Source organism: Ochotona princeps, chromosome 17 (genome assembly GCF_030435755.1).
Source record: "Ochotona princeps isolate mOchPri1 chromosome 17, mOchPri1.hap1, whole genome shotgun sequence".
Classification (NCBI taxonomy): Eukaryota; Metazoa; Chordata; class Mammalia; order Lagomorpha; family Ochotonidae; genus Ochotona; species Ochotona princeps.
This window is the reverse complement of record NC_080848.1, coordinates 43,048,743-43,062,072: the sequence shown is the minus strand read 5'-3', so window position 1 is coordinate 43,062,072 and position 13,330 is coordinate 43,048,743.

Genomic DNA, 13,330 nt, shown 5'->3' with positions numbered 1-13,330 from the left:
TCACATACCATTAGCTGTCCTGGCAGCTATCTAGGAAACCCTGTTGGGTCACTTCCGGTTCCATGCCCATTGAGCCCAGTGGGATGGAATCAAGCAACTTGAGCACCCACACAAAACTCACATGGAGCTCATCACTCAAGGCGCTCAAAAACCCAAAGGCAAGGACAAGTTCAGTGCCCAAGCCATTTCCCGCTGCCATGGAAACCAAGTGCTCTGGCAGCACATATGTCTGAAAGTGGATATGACACCTAGGAAAGGGAGTGTGCTGGTGAATGGCAACTGCCTGAAGCAGCAGCAAAGCTCTTACAGTGCCAAAGCAACTCCACCTGCCTCATGAACTTCACATACCATGAGCTGTTCTGGCAGCTATCTAGGAAACCCTGTTGGGTCACTTCCGGTCCCATGCCCATTGAGCCCAGTGGGATGGAATCAAGCAGCTTGAGCACCCACACAAAACGATCATGGGCTCCTCACTCAAGGCGCTCAAAACCACACAGCCAAAGACAAGTTCAGTGCCCAAGCCATTTCCCGCTGCCATGGAAACCAAGTGCTCTGGCAGCACATATGTCTGAAAGTGGATATGACACCTAGGGAACTCTGGTGGTGAATGGCAACTGCCCGAAGCAGCAGCACAGCTCTTGCATTGCCAAAACAACTCCACCTGCATCATGAACTTCACATACCAACAGCTCTTCTGGCAGCTATCTAGGAAACCCTGTTGGGTCACTTCCGGTCCCATGCCCATTGAGCCCAGTGGGATGGAATCAAGCAGCTTGAGCACCCACACAAAACGAACATGGAGCTACTGACTCAAGGCGCTCAAAACCCCACAGCCAAGGACAAGTTCAGTGCCTAAGCCATTTCCCGCTGCCATGGAAACCAAGTGCTCTGGCAGCACATATGTCTGAAAGTGGATATGACATCTAGGGAAGGGAGTGTGGTGGTGAATGGCAACTGCCCGAAGCAGCAGCACAGCTCTTGCATTGCCAAAACAACTCCACCTGCCTCATGATCTTCACATACCATCAGCTGCCCTGGCACCTATCTGGGAACTTATTTTGGATCACTTCCGGTCCCATGCCCATTGAGACCAGTGGGATGGAATCAAGCAGCTTGAGCACCCACACAAAACGAACATGGAGCTCCTCACTCAAGGCGCTCAAAACCAAACAGCCAAAGACAAGTTCAGTGCCCAAGCCATTTCCCGCTGCCATGGAAACCAAGTGCTCTGGCAGCACATATGTCTGAAAGTGGATATGAAAGCTAGGGAAGGGAGTGTGCTGCTGAATGGCAACTGCCCGAAGCAGCAGCACAGCTCTTGCAGTGCCAAAACAACTCTACCGGCCCTATGAACTTCACGTACCATCAGCTCTTCTGGCAGTTATCTAGGAAACCCTGTTGGGTCACTTCCGGTCCCATGCCCATTGAGACCAGTGGGATGGAATCGAGAAGCTTGAGCAACCACACAAAACGAACATGAAGCTCCTCACTCAAGGTGCTCAAAACTTTACAGCCAAGGACAAGTTCAGTGCCTAAGCCATTTCCCGCTGCCATGGAAACCAAGTGCTCTGGCAGCACATATGTCTGAAATTGGATGTGACACCTAGGGAAGGGAGTGTGGTGGTGAATGGCAACTGCCCGAAGCAGCAGCACAGCTCTTCCAGTGCCAAAACAACTCCACCTTCCCTATGAACTTCACGTAGCATCAGCTCTTCTGGCAGCTATCTAGGAAACCCTGTTGGCTCACTTCTGGTCCCATGCCCATTGAGCCCAGTGGGATGGAATCAAGCAGCTTGAGCACCCACACAAAACGAACATGGAGCTCCTCACTCAAGGCGCTCAAAATCCCACAGCCAAGGACAAGTTCAGTGCCCAAGCCATTTCCCGCTGCCATGGAAACCAAGTGCTCTGGCAGCACATATGTCTGAAAGTGGATATGACACCTAGGGAACGGAGTGTGCTGGTGAATGGCAACTGCCCGAAGCAGCAGCACAGCTCTTCTACTGCAAAACAACTCCACCTGCCTCATGAACTTCACATACCATCAGCTCTTCTGGCAGCTATCATGGAAACCCTGTTGGGTCACTTCCGGTCCCATGCTCATTGAGCCCAGTGGAATGGAATCAAGCAGCTTGAGCACCCACACAAAACTGAAATGGAGCTCATCATTCAAGGCGCTCAAAACCCCACAGCCAAGGACAAGTTCAGTGCCCAAGCCATTTCCCGCTGCCATGGAAACCAAGTGCTCTGGCAGCACATATGTCTGAAAGTGGATGTGACACCTAGGGAAGGGAGTGTGGTGGTGAATGGCAACTGCCCGAAGCAGCAGCACAGCTCTTCCAGTGCCAAAACAACTCCACCTGCCTCATGAACTTCACATACCATCAGCTGTCCTGGCAGCTATCTAGGAAACCCTGATGGGTCACTTCCGGTCCCATGCCCATTGAGGTCAGTGGGATGGAATCAAGCAGCTAGAGCACCCACACAAAAATCAAATGGAGCTCCTCACTCAAGGCGCTAAAAACTTTACAGCCAAAGACAAGTTCAGTGCCTAAGCCATTTCCCGCTGCCATGGAAACCAAGTGCTCTGGCAGCACATATGTCTGAAATTGGATCTGACACCTAGGGAAGGGAGTGTGCTGGTGAATGGCAACTGCCCGAAGCAGCAGCACAGCTCTTCCAGTGCCAAAACAACTCCACCTGCCTCATGAACTTCACATACCATTAGCTGTCCTGGCAGCTCTCTTGGAAACCCTGTTTTTCACTTCCGGTCCCATGCCCATTGAGACCAGTGGGATGGAATCAAGCAGCTTGAGCACCCACACAAAACGAACATGGAGCTCCTCACTCAAGGCGCTCAAAACCCCACAGCCAAAGACAAGTTCAGTGCCCAAGCCATTTCCCGCTGCCATGGAAACCAAGTGCTCTGGCAGCACATATGTCTGAAAGTGGATATGACATCTAGGCAAGGGAGTGTGGTGGTGAATGGCAACTGCCCGAAGCAGCAGCACAGCTCTTCCAGTGCAAAAACAACTCCACCTGCCCTATGAACTTCACGTACCATCAGCTCTTCTGGCAGCTATCTAGGAAACCCTGTTGGGTCACTTCCGGTCCCATTCCCATTGAGCCCAGTGGGATGGAATCGAGAAGCTTGAGCACCCACACAAAACGAACATGAAACTCCTCACTCAAGGTGCTCAAAACTTTACAGCTAAGGACAAGTTCAGTGCCTAAGCCATTTCCCGCTGCCATGGAAACCAAGTGCTCTGGCAGCACATATGTCTGAAAGTGGATATGACACCTAGGGAAGGGAGTGTGGTGGTGAATGGCAACTGCCCGAAGCAGCAGCACAGCTCTTCCAGTGCCAAAACAACTCCACCTGCCCTATGAACTTCACATAGCATCAGCGCTTCTGGCAGCTATCTAGGAAACCCTGTTGGCTCACTTCCGGTCCCATGCCCATTGAGCCCAGTGGGATGGAATCAAGCAGCTTGAGCACCCACACAAAACGAACATGGAGCTCCTCACTCAAGGCGCTCAAAACCACACAGCCAAAGACAAGTTCAGTGCCCAAGCCATTTCCCGCTGCCATGGAAACCAAGTGCTCTGGCAGCACATATGTCTGAAAGTGGATCCCACACCTAGGGAACTCTGGTGGTGAAGAGCAACTGCCCGAAGCAGCAGCACAGCTCTTGCATTGCCAAAACAACTCCACCTGCCCTATGAACTTCACATACCAACAGCTCTTCTGGCAGCTATCTAGGAAACCCTGTGGGTCACTTCCGGTCCCATGCCCATTGAGCCCAGTGGGATGGAATCAAGCAGCTTGAGCACCCACACAAAACGAACATGGAGCTCCTCACTCAAGGCGCTCAAAACCCCACAGCCAAAGACAAGTTCAGTGCCTAAGCCATTTCCCGCTGCCATGGAAACCAAGTGCTCTGGCAGCACATATGTCTGAAAGTGGATATGACACCTAGGGAAGGGAGTGTGGTGGTGAATGACAACTGCCCGAAGCAGCAGCACAGCTCTTCTACTGCAAAACAACTCCACCTGCCTCATGAACTTCACATACCATTAGCTGTCCTGGCAGCTATCTAGGAAACCCTGTTGGGTCACTTCCGGTCCCATGCCCATTGAGCCCAGTAGGATGGAATCAAGCAGCTTGAGCACCCACACAAAACGAACATGGAGCTCCTCACTCAAGGCGCTCAAAACCCCACAGCCAAAGACAAGTTCAGTGCCCAAGCCATTTCCCGCTGCCATGGAAACCAAGTGCTCTGGCAGCACATATGTCTGAAAGTGGATATGACATCTAGGGAAGGGAGTGTGGTGGTGAATGGCAACTGCCCGAAGCAGCAGCACAGCTCTTCCAGTGCAAAAACAACTCCACCTGCCCTATGAACTTCACGTACCATCAGCTCTTCTGGCAGCTATCTAGGAAACCCTGTTGGGTCACTTCCGGTCCCATGCCCATTGAGCCCAGTGGGATGGAATCGAGAAGCTTGAGCACCCACACAAAACGAACATGAAACTCCTCACTCAAGGTGCTCAAAACGTTACAGCTAAGGACAAGTTCAGTGCCTAAGCCATTTCCCGCTGCCATGGAAACCAAGTGCTCTGGCAGCACATATGTCTGAAAGTGGATATGACACCTAGGGAAGGGAGTGTGGTGGTGAATGGCAACTGCCCGAAGCAGCAGCACAGCTCTTCCAGTGCCAAAACAACTCCACCTGCCCTATGAACTTCACATAGCATCAGCGCTTCTGGCAGCTATCTAGGAAACCCTGTTGGCTCACTTCCGGTCCCATGCCCATTGAGCCCAGTGGGATGGAATCAAGCAGCTTGAGCACCCACACAAAACGAACATGGAGCTCCTCACTCAAGGCGCTCAAAATCCCACAGCCAAAGACAAGTTCAGTGCCCAAGCCATTTCCCGCTGCCATGGAAACCAAGTGCTCTGGCAGCACATATGTCTGAAAGTGGATCCCACACCTAGGGAACTCTGGTGGTGAAGAGCAACTGCCCGAAGCAGCAGCACAGCTCTTGCATTGCCAAAACAACTCCACCTGCCCTATGAACTTCACATACCAACAGCTCTTCTGGCAGCTATCTAGGAAACCCTGTGGGTCACTTCCGGTCCCATGCCCATTGAGCCCAGTGGGATGGAATCAAGCAGCTTGAGCACCCACACAAAACGAACATGGAGCTCCTCACTCAAGGCGCTCAAAACCCCACAGCCAAAGACAAGTTCAGTGCCTAAGCCATTTCCCGCTGCCATGGAAACCAAGTGCTCTGGCAGCACATATGTCTGAAAGTGGATATGACACCTAGGGAAGGGAGTGTGGTGGTGAATGACAACTGCCCGAAGCAGCAGCACAGCTCTTCTACTGCAAAACAACTCCACCTGCCTCATGAACTTCACATACCATTAGCTGTCCTGGCAGCTATCTAGGAAACCCTGTTGGTTCACTTCTGGTCCCATGCCCATTGAGCCCAGTGGGATGGAATCAAGCAGCTTGAGCACCCACACAAAACGAACATGGAGCTCCTCACTCAAGGCGCTCAAAACCCCACAGCCAAAGACAAGTTCAGTGCCCAAGCCATTTCCCGCTGCCATGGAAACCAAGTGCTCTGGCAGCACATATGTCTGAAAGTGGATATGAAAGCTAGGGAAGGGAGTGTGGTGGTGAATGGCAACTGCCCGAAGCAGCAGCACAGCTCTTGCAGTGCCAAAACAACTACACCGGCCCTGTGAACTTCACGTAGCATCAGCTCTTCTGGCAGTTATCTAGGAAACCCTGTTGGGTCACTTCCGGTCCCATGCCCATTGAGCCCAGTGGGATGGAATCGAGAAGCTTGAACAACCACACAAAACGAACATGAAGCTCCTCTCTCAAGGTGCTCAAAACTTTACAGCCAAGGACAAGTTCAGTGCCTAAGCCATTTCCCGCTGCCATGGAAACCAAGTGCTCTGGCAGCACATATGTCTGAAAGTGGATATGACACCTAGGGAAGGGAGTGTGGTGGTGAATGGCAACTGCCCGAAGCAGCAGCACAGCTCTTCCAGTGCCAAAACAACTCCACCTGCCCTATGAACTTCACATAGCATCAGCTCTTCTGGCAGCTATCTAGGAAACCCTGTTGGTTCACTTCTGGTCCCATGCCCATTGAGCCCAGTGGGATGGAATCAAGCAGCTTGAGCACCCACACAAAACGAACATGGAGCTCCTCACTCAAGGCGCTCAAAACCCCACAGCCAAAGACAAGTTCAGTGCCTAAGCCATTTCCCGCTGCCATGGAAACCAAGTGCTCTGGCAGCACATATGTCTGAAAGTGGATATGACACCTAGGGAACTCTGATTGGTGGTGAATGACAACTGCCCGAAGCAGCAGCACAGCTCTTCTACTGCAAAACAACTCCACCTGCCTCATGAACTTCACATACCATCAGCTGTCCTGGCAGCTATCTAGGAAACCTCTTGCCTCACTTCCGGTCCCATGCCCATTGAGCCCAGTGGGATGGAATCAAGCAGCTTGAGCACCCACACAAAACTCACATGGAGCTCATCACTCAAGGCGCTCAAAACCACACAGACAAGGACAAGTTCAGTGCCCAAGCCATTTCCCGCTGCCATGGAAACCAAGTGCTCTGGCAGCACATATGTCTGAAAGTGGATATGACACCTAGGGAAGGGAGTGTGGTGGTGAATGGCAACTGCCCGAAGCAGCAGCACAGCTCTTGCATTGCCAAAACAACTCCCCCTGCCCTATGAACTTCACATACCATCAGCTCTTCTGGCAGCTATCTAGGAAACCTTGTTGGCTCACTTCCGGTGCCATGCCCATTGAGCCCAGTGGGATGGAATCAAGCAGCTTGAGCACCCACACAAAACGAACATGGAGCTCCTCACTCAAGGCGCTCAAAACCCCACAGCCAAAGACAAGTTCAGTGCCCAAGCCATTTCCCGCTGCCATGGAAACCAAGTGCTCTGGCAGCACATATGTCTGAAAGTGGATATGACATCTAGGGAAGGGAGTGTGGTGGTGAATGGCAACTGCCCGAAGCAGCAGCACAGCTCTTGCAGTGCCAAAACAACTCCACCTGCCCTACGAACTTCACGTACCATCAGCTCTTCTGGCAGTTATCTAGGAAACCCAGTTGGGTCACTTCCGGTCCCATGGCCTTTGAGCCCAGTGGGATGGAATCAAGCAGCTTGAGCACCCACACAAAACTATCATGGGCTCCTCACTCAAGGCGCTCAAAACCACACAGCCAAAGACAAGTTCAGTACCCAAGCCATTTCCCGCTGCCATGGAAACCAAGTGCTCTGGCAGCACATATGTCTGAAAGTGGATATAACATCTATGGAAGTTAGTGTACTGGTGAATGGCAACTGCCCGAAGCAGCAGCACAGCTCTTCCAGTGCCAAAACAACTCCACCTGCCCTATGAACTTCACATACCAACAGCTCTTCTGGCAGCTATCTAGGAAACCCTGTGGGTCACTTCCGGTCCCATGCCCATTGAGCCCAGTGGGATGGAATCAAGCAGCTTGAGCACCCACACAAAACGAACATGGAGCTCCTCACTCAAGGCGCTCAAAACCCCACAGCCAAAGACAAGTTCAGTGCCTAAGCCATTTCCCGCTGCCATGGAAACCAAGTGCTCTGGCAGCACATATGTCTGAAAGTGGATATGACACCTAGGGAAGGGAGTGTGGTGGTGAATGACAACTGCCCGAAGCAGCAGCACAGCTCTTCTACTGCAAAACAACTCCACCTGCCTCATGAACTTCACATACCATTAGCTGTCCTGGCAGCTATCTAGGAAACCCTGTTGGGTCACTTCCGGTCCCATGCCCATTGAGCCCAGTAGGATGGAATCAAGCAGCTTGAGCACCCACACAAAACGAACATGGAGCTCCTCACTCAAGGCGCTCAAAACCCCACAGCCAAAGACAAGTTCAGTGCCCAAGCCATTTCCCGCTGCCATGGAAACCAAGTGCTCTGGCAGCACATATGTCTGAAAGTGGATATGACATCTAGGGAAGGGAGTGTGGTGGTGAATGGCAACTGCCCGAAGCAGCAGCACAGCTCTTCCAGTGCAAAAACAACTCCACCTGCCCTATGAACTTCACGTACCATCAGCTCTTCTGGCAGCTATCTAGGAAACCCTGTTGGGTCACTTCCGGTCCCATGCCATTGAGCCCAGTGGGATGGAATCGAGAAGCTTGAGCACCCACACAAAACGAACATGAAACTCCTCACTCAAGGTGCTCAAAACTTTACAGCTAAGGACAAGTTCAGTGCCTAAGCCATTTCCCGCTGCCATGGAAACCAAGTGCTCTGGCAGCACATATGTCTGAAAGTGGATATGACACCTAGGGAAGGGAGTGTGGTGGTGAATGGCAACTGCCCGAAGCAGCAGCACAGCTCTTCCAGTGCCAAAACAACTCCACCTGCCTCATGAACTTCACATAGCATCAGCGCTTCTGGCAGCTATCTAGGAAACCCTGTTGGCTCACTTCCGGTCCCATGCCCATTGAGCCCAGTGGGATGGAATCAAGCAGCTTGAGCACCCACACAAAACGAACATGGAGCTCCTCACTCAAGGCGCTCAAAATCCCACAGCCAAAGACAAGTTCAGTGCCCAAGCCATTTCCCGCTGCCATGGAAACCAAGTGCTCTGGCAGCACATATGTCTGAAAGTGGATCCCACACCTAGGGAACTCTGGTGGTGAAGAGCAACTGCCCGAAGCAGCAGCACAGCTCTTGCATTGCCAAAACAACTCCACCTGCCCTATGAACATCACATACCAACAGCTCTTCTGGCAGCTATCTAGGAAACCCTGTGGGTCACTTCCGGTCCCATGCCCATTGAGCCCAGTGGGATGGAATCAAGCAGCTTGAGCACCCACACAAAACGAACATGGAGCTCCTCACTCAAGGCGCTCAAAACCCCACAGCCAAAGACAAGTTCAGTGCCTAAGCCATTTCCCGCTGCCATGGAAACCAAGTGCTCTGGCAGCACATATGTCTGAAAGTGGATATGACACCTAGGGAAGGGAGTGTGGTGGTGAATGACAACTGCCCGAAGCAGCAGCACAGCTCTTCCAGTGCCAAAACAACTCCACCTGCCCTATGAACTTCACATAGCATCAGCGCTTCTGGCAGCTATCTAGGAAACCCTGTTGGCTCACTTCCGGTCCCATGCCCATTGAGCCGAGTAGGATGGAATCAAGCAGCTTGAGCACCCACACAAAACGAACATGGAGCTCCTCACTCAAGGCGCTCAAAACCCCACAGCCAAAGACAAGTTCAGTGCCCAAGCCATTTCCCGCTGCCATGGAAACCAAGTGCTCTGGCAGCACATATGTCTGAAAGTGGATATGAAAGCTAGGGAAGGGAGTGTGGTGGTGAATGGCAACTGCCCGAAGCAGCAGCACAGCTCTTGCAGTGCCAAAACAACTACACCGGCCCTGTGAACTTCACGTAGCATCAGCTCTTCTGGCAGTTATCTAGGAAACCCTGTTGGGTCACTTCCGGTCCCATGCCCATTGAGCCCAGTGGGATGGAATCGAGAAGCTTGAACAACCACACAAAACGAACATGAAGCTCCTCTCTCAAGGTGCTCAAAACTTTACAGCCAAGGACAAGTTCAGTGCCTAAGCCATTTCCCGCTGCCATGGAAACCAAGTGCTCTGGCAGCACATATGTCTGAAAGTGGATATGACACCTAGGGAAGGGAGTGTGGTGGTGAATGGCAAATGCCCGAAGCAGCAGCACAGCTCTTCCAGTGCCAAAACAACTCCACCTGCCCTATGAACTTCACATAGCATCAGCTCTTCTGGCAGCTATCTAGGAAACCCTGTTGGTTCACTTCTGGTCCCATGCCCATTGAGCCCAGTGGGATGGAATCAAGCAGCTTGAGCACCCACACAAAACGAACATGGAGCTCCTCACTCAAGGCGCTCAAAACCCCACAGCCAAAGACAAGTTCAGTGCCTAAGCCATTTCCCGCTGCCATGGAAACCAAGTGCTCTGGCAGCACATATGTCTGAAAGTGGATATGACCCCTAGGGAACTCTGATTGGTGGTGAATGACAACTGCCCGAAGCAGCAGCACAGCTCTTCTACTGCAAAACAACTCCACCTGCCTCATGAACTTCACATACCATCAGCTGTCCTGGCAGCTATCTAGGAAACCTCTTGCCTCACTTCCGGTCCCATGCCCATTGAGCCCAGTGGGATGGAATCAAGCAGCTTGAGCACCCACACAAAACTCACATGGAGCTCATCACTCAAGGCGCTCAAAACCACACAGACAAGGACAAGTTCAGTGCCCAAGCCATTTCCCGCTGCCATGGAAACCAAGTGCTCTGGCAGCACATATGTCTGAAAGTGGATATGACACCTAGGGAAGGGAGTGTGGTGGTGAATGGCAACTGCCCGAAGCAGCAGCACAGCTCTTGCATTGCCAAAACAACTCCCCCTGCCCTATGAACTTCACATACCATCAGCTCTTCTGGCAGCTATCTAGGAAACCTTGTTGGCTCACTTCCGGTCCCATGCCCATTGAGCTCAATGGGATGGAATCAAGCAGCTTGAGCACCCACACAAAACGAACATGGAGCTCCTCACTCGTTCAAAACCCCAGACAGCCAAAGACAAGTTCAGTGCCCAAGCCATTTCCCGCTGCCATGGAAACCAAGTGCTCTGGCAGCACATATGTCTGAAAGTGGATATGACCCCTAGGGAACTCTGATTGGTGGTGAATGACAACTGCCCGAAGCAGCAGCACAGCTCTTGCATTGCCAAAACAACTCCACCTGCCCTATGAACTGCACATACCAACAGCTTTTCTGGCAGCTATCTAGGAAACCCTGTTGGGTCACTTCCGGTCCCATGCCAATTGAGCCCAGTGGGATGGAATCAAGCAGCTTGAGCACCCACACAAAACGAACATGGAGCTACTGACTCAAGGCGCTCAAAACCCCACAGCCAAAGACAAGTTCAGTGCCTAAGCCATTTCCCGCTGCCGTGGAAACCAAGTGCTCTGGCAGCACATATGTCTGAAAGTGGATATGACACCTAGGGAAGGGAGTGTGGTGGTGAATGGCAACTGCCCGAAGCAGCAGCACAGCTCTTCCAGTGCCAAAACAACTCCACATGCCTCATGATCTTCACATACCATCAGCTGCCCTGGCACCTATCTGGGAACTTATTTTGGATCACTTCCGGTCCCATGCCCATTGAGCCCAGTGGGATGGAATCAAGCAGCTTGAGCACCCACACAAAACGAACATGGAGCTCCTCACTCAAGGCGCTCAAAACCCCACAGCCAAAGACAAGTTCAGTGCCCAAGCCATTTCCCGCTGCCATGGAAACCAAGTGCTCTGGCAGCACATATGTCTGAAAGTGGATATGACATCTAGGGAAGGGAGTGTGGTGGTGAATGGCAACTGCCCGAAGCAGCAGCACAGCTCTTGCAGTGCCAAAACAACTCCACCTGCCCTACGAACTTCACGTACCATCAGCTCTTCTGGCAGTTATCTAGGAAACCCTGTTGGCTCACTTCCGGTCCCATGGCCTTTGAGCCCAGTGGGATGGAATCAAGCAGCTTGAGCACCCACACAAAACTATCATGGGCTCCTCACTCAAGGCGCTCAAAACCACACAGCCAAAGACAAGTTCAGTACCCAAGCCATTTCCCGCTGCCATGGAAACCAAGTGCTCTGGCAGCACATATGTCTGAAAGTGGATATAACATCTATGGAAGTTAGTGTACTGGTGAATGGCAACTGCCCGAAGCAGCAGCACAGCTCTTCCAGTGCCAAAACAACTCCACCTGCCCTATGAACTTCCCATAGCATCAGCTCTTCTGGCAGCTATCTAGGAAACCCTGTTGGGTCACTTCCGGTCCCATGCTCATTGAGCCCAGTGGGATGGAATCAAATAGCTTCAGCACCCTCACAAAACGAACATGGAGCTCCTCACTCAAGGCGCTCAAAATCCCACAGCCAACGACAAGTTCAGTGCCTAAGCCATTTCCCGCTGCCATGGAAACCAAGTGCTCTGGCACCACATATGTCTGAAAGTGGATATGACACCTAGGGAACTCTGATTGGTGGTGAATGACAACTGCCCGAAGCAGCTGCCCAGCTCTTCTACTGCAAAACAACTCCACCTGCCTCATGAACTTCTCATACCATTAGCTGTCCTGGCAGCTATCTTGGAAACCCTGTTGGGTCACTTCCGGTCCCATGCCCATTGAGCCCAGTGGGATGGAATCAAGCAGCTTGAGCACCCACACAAAACGAACATGGAGCTCCTCACTCAAGGCGCTCAAAAACCCCACAGCCAAAGACAAGTTCAGTGCCCAAGCCATTTCCCGCTGCCATGGAAACCAAGTACTCTGGCAGCACATATGTCTGAAAGTGGATATGACACCAAGGGAGGGAGTGTGGTGGTGAATGGCAACTGCCCAAAGCAGCAGCACAGCTCTTCCAGTGCAAAAACAACTCCACCTGCCTCATGAACTTCACATACCATCAGCTGTCCTGACAGCTATCTAGGAAACCCTGTTGGCTCACTTCCGGTCCCATGCCCATTGAGCCCAGTGGGATGGAATCAAGCAGCTTGAGCACCCACACAAAACGAACATGGAGCTCCTCATTCAAGGCGACAACACACCACAGCCAAGGACAAGTTCAGTGCCCAAGCCATTTCCCGCTGCCATGGAAACCAAGTGCTCTGGCAGCACATATGTCTGAAAGTGGATATGAAAGCTAGAGAAGGGAGTGTGCTGCTGAATGGTAACTGCCCGAAGCAGCAGCACAGCTATTCCAATGCCAAAACAACTCCACCTGCCTCATGAACTTCACATACCATCAGCGCTTCTGGCAGCTATCTAGGAAACCCTGTTGGCTCACTTCCGGTCCCATGCCCATTGAGCCCAGTGGGATGGAATCAAGCTGCTTGAGCACCCACACAAAACGAACATGGAGCTCCTCACTCAAGGCGTTCAAAACCCCACAGCCAAAGACAAGTTCAGTGCCCAAGCCATTTCCCGCTGCCATGGAAACCAAGTGCTCTGGCAGCACATATGTCTGAAAGCGGATATGACACCAAGGAAAGGGAGTGTGGTGGTAAATGGCAACTGCCTGAAGCAGCAGCAAAGCTCTTCCAGTGCCAAAACAACTCCACCTGCCTCATGATCTTCACATACCATCAGCTGTCCTGACAGCTATCTAGGAAACCCTGTTGGGTCACTTCCGGTCCCATGCACATTGAGCCCAGTGGGATGGAATCAAGCAGCTTGAGCACCC